Source organism: Pinus tabuliformis, chromosome 4_1 (assembly GCF_031772625.1).
Source record: "Pinus tabuliformis cultivar Carrire ecotype Pingquan chromosome 4_1, CPIR1, whole genome shotgun sequence".
In the NCBI taxonomy this organism is placed as follows: Eukaryota; Viridiplantae; Streptophyta; class Pinopsida; order Pinales; family Pinaceae; genus Pinus; species Pinus tabuliformis.
The window spans coordinates 660,956,073-660,969,317 of NC_142303.1; the positions used below are offsets into that span (position 1 = coordinate 660,956,073).

At 31.9% G+C, this 13,245-nt stretch overlaps 1 pseudogene; it reads right to left on the bottom strand.

Moving 5' to 3' along the window:
- The window catches only part of LOC149177825 (cytochrome P450 78A4-like), a 50,980-nt pseudogene extending 41,790 nt beyond the window's left edge, over positions 1-9,190 (bottom strand).
- Positions 9,191-13,245: the final 4,055 nt, after the last annotated feature.

Genomic DNA, 13,245 nt, shown 5'->3' on the forward strand with positions numbered 1-13,245 from the left:
CCAGGTCTCAAGCCTCTACTTAGAACTTCATGAAACTTCCAAAAATGATAAATAACAATTAATTAAAGCTACTAATGCGAACATTGGTACAAGGCCTTGACCTGACCCCTACTATCCATTATAAACATTTCGTCAAACATATCACAAACATGTCATCTACGGGTCATAACCACAGATTTGAGTATAGGGGTCTCATACTTATCTGAGAATCGTCAAGAATAATTTATGCCTTATCACAATAACTGCATTATCATTTATTAGGTCATACATTCATTATTCATTCATTTCCTAATCAAAACATAATGAAAGCCATGACTAAGATCTGTCATAAAACCATCCCTATAACCAGAAAAATAGCAATGTTAGAACAACTATTAAAACCACATATTAACAAGTACATTTACACATGAAATACCAAAGGAAAATGATATATTATTAACATATGTATAAGCCAACCAAGGCAGGAACTTCCAAGAACCACCCCACCATAGATTAGGCTGAACCAAATCTTTCTTTCAACTAATCACCCCCATGCCATATTCCAAGCATGAATGTGGGACTCACAACAGAACCAATCAAGGTTTCCTCGAGCTTTATCGTATAACCACCGAGGGATTCCTAGGCCAAAACAATTAGGCTTTAACGCAATCCCATTGGATCATTGGGCCCTAAAAATGCATGGATGCCTCTGAATCTTTAAACCTAAACTGTGAGGAATTTGTCTATCTCCACCTCTAGGATTTAACATATTTCCCACCATTCACAAGTCAAGGATTCCTAGGCCCAATGAGGTTCCACCGTCTAGGATTTATCGTATATCTTTCCATTCACCGGTTGAGGATTCCTAGGCCTAACGAGGTCATACACAATCAGACTTCACCATAATCCACCTTCACTGGCCTAGGGATTCCTAGGCTTTTGTTTCTCCCCTTGCACTACCCCACTGAGTTTCGAAAACCATCGAGCAATCCAGCTCAACCAAAACAAGAGAACCCCATCACACCATGGCTATCCGGAAATGGAAAAGCAAGGTTAAAAACCACTGTCTCACTTGGAAAAAACCATGCCAAAGATAAGAAGAGAACCAAAACACACATGCATGTACCATGCATGCGAAAACTAGCAAGGAAACCATACATGCAACTCGATACCTGCAAGTAATCTCGCTCTTCCTTTCTTGATCTTTACTTCCCTTTCCTTTCTTGTCTTTCCTTTGCCTTCCTTCCTCCAATGCTAGAGTGCTCTAAGAATTCTCTAAGTGCCCAAGAGTATGAGAAAGTAAAGAGAATAGAGAGAGATCTCCAAAACTGAACTAACTAAAGGTTTTGAATTGATCCTCCGAAGAAATTTTATCAATGAGACCTCTATTTTCTTCATTTTCCATTATTTTCCTTCATTTTACTCCTCACATGCAACCTGTGACCTTTCACCTTCATTTTCTCCTCATTTCCCTTATATTTATAAATAAAATGTCAGTTAATGCCACTTTTCCTTTGCAAACACTTTGTCATTGCCTTTGCCAATTTCCCTAGCTATAATAAACCAAATGAACACCCACACTAGGATGTTTTGCTCAACATTAAGCTTGGGTTATGTGCCCCATGACCTATGTTATTATTTTGCCTTTATTTACTTTATTTCATGGATTTTTGACAAGGGATGTTACATATTGTTAAAGGCTCGACTATAGTAGTTCTAGCTTGGCCTTGGGACATTAAAGGGGCATTTTGGGCCTAGCCCGCCATATATAAAAATTTTGAAAGTATAGACCTGTACCAAATAAATAAAATATTTTATTATCCACATGACATAATATAATATCATATGAACTTTTAAAAGAGATAAAGTAATTAAAAGTATAAAAAAAATGTGAGTAAGATTTTTAAACCTTATAGTAACTTTTCAAAAACATTTCAACATAGGATATATATATAGAGAGAGAGAGAGAGTAAAATATTCAATGTTCAAAAAAATAAAAATAAAAATAAAACAAGTGAAAGTTAAAAGTAAAATAAAAAATATCAAGTTATCCTAATTAGAGGGAGATGTGTAATTCATTCCCTTCTTAACATAAAATTAATATGTTACATCTAAAAGTGTTCATAATAATAATAAATTTCATATAGTGTATCAAAAAATACTTTAATATGCAAGATTAAGCAATATTAAGTATACCTAAAAATATATTAATAACAAAAAACCATTTTAATATTAACAATGTAGAGATAAAATGTCCCAATGCACATGTTACATTATTTTACATTTTGGTTCTTTTTTAAGTGTAAATTTTTTTGGTCAATTTTCGCTAAAATCTAGCAAAGATTTTTTTGACTTGCAAGTTTAAGTTATGCACTCTATATAGTATTCAAAAATAAAATGTAAATAATGTTGAGATTACACATTGGGTGTAGAAATTACACATTGTGTATGTCTGTGTAGAGAGAGAAAACCATTACAGATTCATTGAGATCTATAAAGAGATGAGAGGGATGTAATTTTTTTTTCAAATTTTGCATTCTAAAAGAAATTTTAACCTAAAATGTTTGGATGTATAGTGTTGGTAACCTAGTGATCTTTTAACAATTCCTATTTCTAATATATAATATATAATATAATTAATAGACTACCATAATATTAACCTTCTACTTACATACCAATAGCTTTTTTATATATAATAGATCTATTAGAATATATTATATTATTAATATACTATAATATAATCTAGAAAATAATATATATATATATATATATATATATATATATATATATATATAATCATTGTATTATATAATAATATTAAGTTATATAAATGTAATAATATATAATTTATATTTTATTAATTTATTCATATACTAATTCATTTATAAATACTATTATGTATCTAATATAATATTTTTTATATAAATTTTTTTTTTTTTAATTTGAGGTGGACATTTAGGTTTTGAATGATGCTTCTGATTCTCTACGCACACTATTTAATTATTTATATGCTCTCCACCATTTCTCGGTCTTCGAGATAGAATTAGTTGATGGCTCTAAAACGTCCACTAAAATCTTTGAATATATAGATCTTTCTCGATGTATTAAAAATTACCCAATGTTGAAAGAATCTTACCTGTATTTACTATATTTTCCATGGTCTCTAACTATTATACATTATGGTGATTTTCAACCCCATATTTCTTCATGGGATACTGAAGTCAACCATTTCGAATAAAATCTACCATTTTGGAAAATTATTCAAGGAACTAGAACATGAAAATATTAGAGATATGGCCTCGATTCTAGCCATGTTATGAAAGCTACTCGATTATGAGGAGAATAATGATCTATTTCAATCCATGACAACAAACGAACTTCTTGGTGTTGTCCATTCGGGAAAGAATGAAAATCCTAGATGGGACGATTATACCACAAAAGTTTTTACTAATTGTTTTGTGGTCAGGGAGGATCAACATCAAGTCATGGAGCATATCCGCGAGATTGGGCATATGCTTAGAATTTTTAACTCCTCATTCATCACCCTCATCTCCCTTGTCTCAAAGGTAAACTATCCCAACAACTTTAATGATTTTTGGCTAATCTCCTTTTGTAATAGTTTATACAAAATTATTACCAAGGTGAAGGTGATCATTACAAGACTAAAACCATTACTCTCAAGGGTGATTTTATTGCAACAATTTGGTTTTCTAAGGTAGGTTAATTCATAAAGCAATTGGATATGCTCAACAAGGTATCCACATGATCAAAACAAATGGAAATCCTCAAAATCGATCTTTCTGAGGCATATGATTGGTTCTCTTGGACTTATTTAAGGTTGTTGCTTCTACATATGAGCTAGTGTACCATTTTAAAACTAAATTATGGTCTGATGATGTCCTCCTCTTTTGGTGTCTCAATTTTTGTAATCGCAATATTGGAAAATGAATTCAACTGTATTAAGAATTATGTAAATTTTACGTATGAATACAACAATGTCACTGTTGGATTCAGTTTCTAGGTTTCTTGGACATGCATTAACTTTCCACCAAAACCATGACGGATTAGGTGGCTAACATTCCCCCCCTTAATATGAAGGGGTGTATATGAGGATCAAATAAGAGAGCTAAAATGCAAAAGAGCATGACAACCAATGGTTGAATAAGCTCTCTAAGATGATGGTTTTTAAGAGAAAACCACAAAAAAACCCAAAGGTAGGAGAACTCGAGGTCTCAACCAGTGGTGGTTTAAAGATGAGCACCAACTCTAGAACTATCAAGGCAATTCCTTAAACAATTACTAGTCTAGCTAGAAGATGAAGTCTTCTACTAGTGGAAGTGCTCCCTAACAAAACCTGTAGCAGAAACCAAAATCTTCTGCAGGTAATGGTTTAACGAATGCCACTAATAAAAAAATTATTTTCATGGGAATTGTTGTGTCTCTGGATACAACTCTAAATATGGCTATGGTTATCTCTAGTTGTACACTAAGATAGTAGGTTCAAGTTGTGGCTCAGGCTCACTTGTAATATTTGAATGGTCAATCATCGAAGATGGTAACTTACCATAAATTCCCCCTTGTCAGATACCTTTGAGAAGATGATGAAATATTTGTTGCAAAACTAGTCAATAATCGAGAATAAATTCTATGGTATGACTAGTATAACTTCCTGACTGTTGAACACCATTATCAAGAAGTGATTCATCCAAGGTGAATCTTCGTTCTTGCAGGAGTTCTTTTTCTTGGAACATTTGTTTGAATTATGATCGTGCTTACCTCAATGCTCACAAGGATGAAGATCAAAACATTGATCTTTCACATGGCAAACTCGATCACAATGTTGGCATTTGACAATCTGTGGTTGTTGTGCAACAGGAGCATGTAAAGATGGATCATCCTGAAGAAATCCAGCACTGTAAAACTGGATGAGCTTGGAATATTTTGGAATAACAAAATACCATCCCTTTTATAAGCGAGACCAGTTCTATTCTTGCTGTTCACAACTTCTTCCCAAGGTCTTGGGAAGTACAAGTTAAAACTTTACATCTACTTGCAAATCTGCTCCTGAAATGACTCCATTATTTTAATCAATCTTCGATTGTTTATGGGATTCAAGCTCAAACAAGGATTTGTCCTGAACAAGAACTAGTTCATAATTACAACTCTTCTTTTGTGGTTCATCTCGTTGTAGTTGTGACTCAAGCTCCAAAAACACAATCTTGTCCTGAAAATTTTGAAAACAAGTTTGTATGTTAGAGAGAGTGTATTATGAATGTGTTATGAACAATGGAGATTTGAGTATTCAGTAACTCTAATACTCGCTCAAGTTTGGCCAGTTTACAATAAAAATATCAAGGGTGTCGAGTTCAACCGAAAATGCACCCACTTACAATACAATTTACAAAATAAAATATAGATGATATAGATGGCACCTAAACGTTAAAAATTTGTAGTCAAATATGATAAACAAAATATAGAAATTCAGAAACCTCCAACAAGCATGACCAAAATTCAAGCCTTCAAAATAGGGCACCATTTCCTTTGACACATACATAACTTTTCTCCATCAAATGCCATTACCCCCCCCCAAAAAAAAACTCATGGACACCTTTGTAACACCTTCATCCTTTCAATAAACTATCCTCCTGAAGTTATACATAAAAATGTTGTTCATAGAAGTAATATCAAATTAACTCTCTCAAACATTAAATTTGTACGGCTAAATTTACTCAGATTAGTGCATAGTTTCACGAAAAGTTATCTCTGCATCTCAAATTTACTCAGATTACAGTTACTGCGTCATTCTAATGAGCCAGACTTCAAAATAGTGCATAGTTTGGCTCAAAGTTATCATTAAGAATTTCAGAATTTACTCTTTAGATTATAGTCGTTACTTATAGTGCATAGTTTGGCTCAAAGTTATCATTAAGAATTTCAGAATTTACTCTTTAGATTATAGTCGTTACTTATTAGACCTGAGGTTACTTAGAACTTCATTGTTGAAAGAATTTTGTTGACCAGAACTTTAATTTCATGTATTTCAAAATTTATGGTTTGCATAGTTTTAATTTACATAAATTATTGGTGTATATAAATAAATATATTTTCATTAGATTTTGAATATTTTAATATGTTATGAGTTTTTGATGGCCAATTCCAATCCAGTATATTATGATTTTATTGGTAATATTATCTTTTTAAATGATTTTATTAGTAATATTATATTTTTTTAAATGTTAATCTTGTGATAATTTTTGTTTTGTAAACTTGGGAGGACTACATCTTCACCATGTCCAATATATCACCCATATCGGGGCGGGAAATTGAACCGGTGACTTCATATGAAGGAGTGTCATAACAGAGCACCGGTGACTTCATATGAAGGAGTGTCATAACAAAGCACCGGTGACTTCATATGAAGGAGTGTCGTAACAGAGCACCCTATCACCGTCTATCCAAGACGTCGTGGACTTGATCTTGTGATATTGATAAATTTATTGGCTATTGATATAAAATGTTGTAAATCCTTTAGTATCTTAATATTAATTATTATGTACAAACTATTGATTAGGAAAAATTTAACATGATGTTATAAATTCGTTTGTTTAAAATATATTTTTGAATGCATAGATGAATTTAGCACCCCTAAGGCAATGCGATAACACTAAAACTTATAAGTCTAACAAAACCCTGGTGGATTTTGGGAAAATTTGAGGGGAGATATACCTAAAAAGGCCTCGAAAACTTACAATACTACTCTACATAATCAATGTTGTCTGCCTCTCAAAGAAAATGAAAAGACAATTGAAATTAGAAATGACTATTTATATCATCATAGATGCCTTGTTATTATGCAAATTCATTGAAGAGAGATTCCTTCATTGTATAACCCAAAAGATTTTCAATCATATTTAAGACCTCTCACTGAGAGACAGTTAACCAAAATATCCATATAAGAGGGTGTTTCAACAATAAAAACCAACCCTAACAAATTATGAAAACTAGTTCCTACTTGTCTAAATTATGTTTTGAGATTGTTGTAACCTATAATGCTAGGTTGGAAAAAAAGATTTAAACAATGTCATTAAATCATTTTATCATATTATGTTATTGTGTTTTGCTAGAGGGAGATTTTGACTTCATCAATCCAATTAATCTACCATCTTTGACTAATCACACTTTATGTTGATAGTAATTATTTGTTTTAATCTACCATTTTTGACTAATCACACTTTATGCGTATAATGATAAATTGTTTTAATAAATGAGTAGAACTTATTTTATTAATTCAATGTCTTTTTAAAATTCAAACTACTCCTAAACTTATTTTTTTAACCATTTCTTTATTTAAAGCTATTTGAACTTTGTAATATGCCTAACCTCCTGCATAGGATGTCTTTCACTTAACAGGGGATACAAAATCATTAAAAAAATTATTGATCCAAAAAAGCATTCACAGTAAATAATTAAAAAATCCACATTTCTATTTTCCCGCACTCGTCTCTATTTTAAAGGAGAAACAACAAACCGTGGTGCGCCGCTTTGGTTTTAGCTGCTTCGGGATTCAACAGGCTGAAGCAATATTTTAGCAGCGGGCCGAGGTCCCATGCCCGTACCGGTGTGTTCGTACGGATGAGAATGTGGGTCAAAGAAGAAGCCGTGGACGCCGCCATATCGATCTTGGCAGACGTGTTGAAGGTCCCGAGAAACGCTTCGCCACCTGTTCGTTCGTTTATTGCTTATTGTTTCATTGACGAAGAACTGCAACAGATCCTCCGACGACGAGACCATACAGATTACAAAGGCAATCACCGAAACAAAATACGGCAGAGAAAAACGACTGAAAATGAAATGCGTGCTGCTATAAGAAGTTGCATGATTCTTGGGAAAGCGTAAGCGTATGTATTTTTCCATGGTTTTAAAGCATAATTTTCCTCTGAAACCGGGTAGCTACAATGCTTATATTGTAGTTTTAGATTTTATAGATCTCTTGTCTTAGGTTTTGCAATCTGGATGGACCTCTTCACCCATCGAAACGAAAAGAAAATAATAAGCTAACAGGATTCTGCATGGATCGGACAAAGGCATGAAATTATTTAACATAGTAATAGCGGCAAGACAAGATTGATATGGGTGGTAACTCATCATCTTTATTGTCGAAATATGCTCACACGTCGGATAACCTAACCTTAATGTGCAGCATACACACACACAGCTTACAATAATTCCAAATCAAAATCACCATCGTTGTTCTATCCATCACAAAAACACACAATCTCAATCTCTTCTTCTTGTGACGAAGCATGGGTCAGAGAGTGTACCACTTGCAATCGAAATACAGAGCCTAGTAATACTGACAAACAGAACATGAGGTGAGGTGTAGGTGTAATTGACTAGACAGAGACAGGGACAGAGGATTTAATGAAAGCGAAAGGCACCCGCATGACGGGAACAGAATGAAGAGGATGAGCCATTTCGCATGACAGCTTCAGGACCTCGGACAGATCAACCGGATGTTCAGCATGAGGAAGCCATTCAAAATGATGGAGCAACTTGGCCACCCAGAGGTTAACAGTGGCAAGGCCCAGAGCCTTCCCCGGGCACACACGACGACCAGCACCAAAAGGAGCAAGCCTCAGATCGTTACCCCTCACATCCACGTCTTCCCCGCCTTCCGACACCACAAACCTCTCCGGACGGAACTCATGAGGTGATTCCCATTGGGCGCAAAGCCAATGGCCCGCCCAAACAATAACTGCTGCGCAGATTGCTTGAGGGGTCTGTTGGCGAAATGAGGAGAGTTGAGCAGCTCCCGGGCCACTTCAGGATCCGATGTAATAACGGCGGGCGTGGAGCCTAAGCTAAAGGCCATAAGCTTCCTGGCGCCATGAAGATGAGCCAGATATTCGAGCTTGCGGTGAGCAAGACCGATGCTCATGTCTAGCAGACTTCCGATGATGGGCCATCCTTTGGGACCAGGAATGGGTACGCCGCCCGACCTCCTGCGTCTCCCCGCCCACGCGCAGCCTCCCGGGATCAACCAGGAGGCCAAAACAGCAGATACAGCAGCAATAAGCAGTGCAATATAAAGATGCCACTGACGCCACCCACAAACATCGTCGGAGTCCAACGACAAACGACTGCAACCATTTCTAAAGAGGAGGAAATAGAGCCACCACCCGCCTCCTGCAGAGCTCCCGCGATTCTCCATCTCAGAAATGGATGGCAAATACAAAAACTAAGCAGCAGCAAGAAGCCAGAGAGAGATATGAGCGCATAGAATGTGGAGGGGTTGAAGCGGATTTATAGCTCCAAGGGTTCCATTCCACGGGAAGAGAGGGAAAAGCCGGTAACCGTAAAAGGCAGATCCCGAAACATCTATTAAGTCGATACCATTCATCCGTTGGAATTCGAAGTGGACGCACATGCACTTGGTTGAAACATTTATTAAGTCGATACCATTCATCCATTGGAATTCGAAGTGGACGCACATGCACTTGGTTAATGCAATTGGTTCAATTTTGGGAAGATTTTGGTGATTTGAGTTGTTAGGATGGATTTTGAATGTCTCAGCCGTTTTCTTCTTTTTTCTATGGCCTTGACCCTATTGCTAACATTAAAAAAAACAATTCAAAAACTCATTTGCAAAATTTTGGAAAACAAAAAACATTAGATTCAGACACAAAATAATTGCCGGTGTGGTATGCTTAAATGACTGTGTACTTTTAAATTTCTGGGGTATTTGAATTGCGTAGATTACAGAGTTCAAATTTATTCTTTCCGCAAATGCCAACTAGATTTCTCACAGAATGAAAAAAAAAAAACCACTTAGTGTTTACCAAGGCGGAGTTCCTCCCCGGAAGGCCAAAAGTGGTCAGAATCTAGACAAAAAAAATTTCAAAAAATCTTGTAGAGACAATATTTGAATTTGATGGTGGAAATGGATTCAGCACCATCAAAAACTCATGGGGCACCTAAAATTTTGATCTTTAACCACTGTAAAAAACTTGCATTTACAAAAACCTTTGCCGGATTTTCTAAAAAGATGGCCTGAATTTCCATGAATTTCAGGGGCAAAAGAGCCCCCTAAAAGCAAATGTTGAAAATTAATAATTAAACAAAATTATGATTAAATAAATTTTATCATCTATATAATCTTTTTTTCATTAATAAATTATAATTACTTTGATTAATCATATATTTTCTTTTCTAATATTTAAATATTTTTATCTTTTCTACTTTTAATATGTATACATGGGTAATATATAAAAAGTTCAAAAAAAATCAAATTTTATTGAAGTGTTAAAAAATGGGGAGTAAATTTTATTATATACAAAAATACATTAGTGAATCAATATAGTACACTATGTACTATGTTTAGCTAATCAATATAGTACACTATATACTATGTTGCCAACTAAATTTCTGACACAATGAAAAAAAACTAAACGTTGAAAAATAATAAGTAAACAAAATTATGATTAAATAAATTTTATCATGTATATATTTTTCTTTTCATTAATAAATTATAATTAATTTGATTAATCATATATTTTCTTTTCTAATCTTTAAGTATTTTTTATCTTTTCTATTTTTAGTATGTATACATGAGTAATATTAAAAATTGGAAAAAAAGAAATAGCAAATTTTATTACAACGTTAAGAAAAAAGAGTAAATTTTATTATATACACAAATACATCAGATTAAATTTTATTATACACAAAAATACATTACTGAATCAATTTAGTACACTCTATATTAAAGAATCAACATATTACACTATGTACTATGTGCAGATATTTGAGTGCACTCTTTATTTTTACGAACAAGGGAAATGGCAGAGTAAATTTTATTATATAAAATAATATATTATCAAATCAATGTAATAATATTTATAAATATATTAAATTGATAAATATTTCAATAAATTATTTTAATTATATAAACATTAAGTGTAAACAATATTTTAGTATTATTAAGAGAATGTTTTACTTTTAATTGTTTTCTAAATATCAATATGGATTTTATTTAGTAATAATTAATAATATTTATAAGGTGAGATATTTTTGTTTCAGAATAAAAAAAATTGAAATTTTTAATTTAATTGTTAATAATTATCTATAAAATATACTTATTAATAATTAGAGATAAAAACTAAGGCGCCATCTACCGAGGCGGAGTTCCTCCCTGAATCTAGGTAAAAAAATTCAAAAAATCTTGTAGAGACACTGTTTGAATCATGTTTTTTCAAAAAATCTTGTAGAGACAGTATTTGAATCAAGTTTTTTATCGTGGAAACGTTTGGGGCACCTAAAATTTTGAAGTTCAACCACTGTAACTTGCATTTACAAAAAAAAACTTATTTTCCCAAAATATGGCCGGAATTTCCATGACTTTCAAGGGAAAAAAGCACTGCTAAAATAAACGCTGAAAATTAATAGTTAAACAAAATTATGATTAAATAAATTTTATCATCTATATGATTTTCTTTTCATTAATAAATTATAATTACTTTGATTAATCATATATTTTCTTTTCTAATCTTTAAATAGTTTTATCTTTCCTATTTTTAATATGTATACATGGGTAATATAGAAAATTGAAAGAAAAAAAAAAAGAAAAGAGCAAATTTTATTAGGGTGTTAAGAAATGGGAGTAAATTTTATTATATACAGAAACACATTAGTGAATCAATATAGTACGACATGTACTATGTTTAGTGAATCAACATAGTACACTATGTATTACGTGGTCAACTAGATTTCTGACAGAATGAAAAGAAACACCTTAGTGAATCAATATAGTACGATATGTACTATGTTTAGTGAATCAACATAGTACACTATGTATTACGTGGTCAACTAGATTTCTCACAGAATGAAAAAAACTAAACGTTAATAAATAATAAGTAAACAAAATTATGATTAAATAAATTTTGTCATCTATATAATTTTCTTTTCATTAATAAAGTATAATTAATTTGATTAATCATATATTTTCCTCTCTAATTTTTAAATATTTTTATCTTTTCTATTTTTAATATGTATACATAGATAATATTAAAAATTGAAAAAAAAGAAATAGCAAATTTTATTACAATGTTAAGAAAAAAAAAGAGTAAATTTTATTATATACAAAAATACATTAGTGAATCATTTTAGTACACTATGTACTAAACAATCAACATAATACACTATGTACTATGTTTCCTTTTAGAATACGCAGATTTGAGTGCACTCTTTATTTTTACTAAGCAGGAGAAATTGTAGAGTAAATTTTGTTCTATAAAATAATATATTATCAAATCAATGTAATAATATTTATAAATATATTAAATTGATAAATATTTTAATAAATTATTTTAATTATATAAATATTAAGAGAAAACAATATTTTAACATTATTACGAGAATGATTTACTTTTAATTGTTTCTTAAATATTAAGATGGATTTTATTCAGTAAAAATTAATAATATTTATATGGAGAGATATTTTTGTTCCAAAAAAAAATTTGAAATTTGAAAAATTAATTGTTAATAATTATCTACAAATATTCTTATTTAATAATTAAAGATGAAAACTAAAATTTATATCAAATACTTATTTTGAGGATTATATTTTTTACTTTTCGAACATATTATTAATAAATAAATTTTTTATGATATAAATTTATATATTACATTAAATTAAAATATAGTAAAAAAAATACAACTATAAAAGATTAATGTTATTGTTATTTCCCTTCCAAGTTAATTGTCTCTGAAAATAACAAATTCATATAAAGTTTTTATAATTTCATTTTCAACGTGAAGAGATCGATCTCTTGTATCATAAATAGGTTAGTTTTCCATAAGCTTCATCTAAATGTAATTTTTTACAAGTTAATTATAATTTTGAACATGTCCACCACGACCATGATGGAATAATGTTGTCTAGATTTCCTTGGAAAACATGTGAAGAAATCCATGGAAATGACCTCCCATTTCCACTCTTGAATCGCAATCCACTGTAGTAATCCGCTTGTGTGCTTACATTTTGCTTTTACCTGTTGACGATCCAAGCATCTAGCCACAAACTCTGCCACTTCCTTCTTTAGATTCAACCAATAATAAAACGTTTTCACTGTTTTCAATGTCTTTTGGTATCTTGGGTGCCCTGAGTACGGTTTTGAATGGAATTCTCGCAAGATAGTCTTCTTGAGCTCACTTTCATTCAAAACATAGATCTTGTCCCTAAATCTGACCAAACCATCCATTGTGAAATGA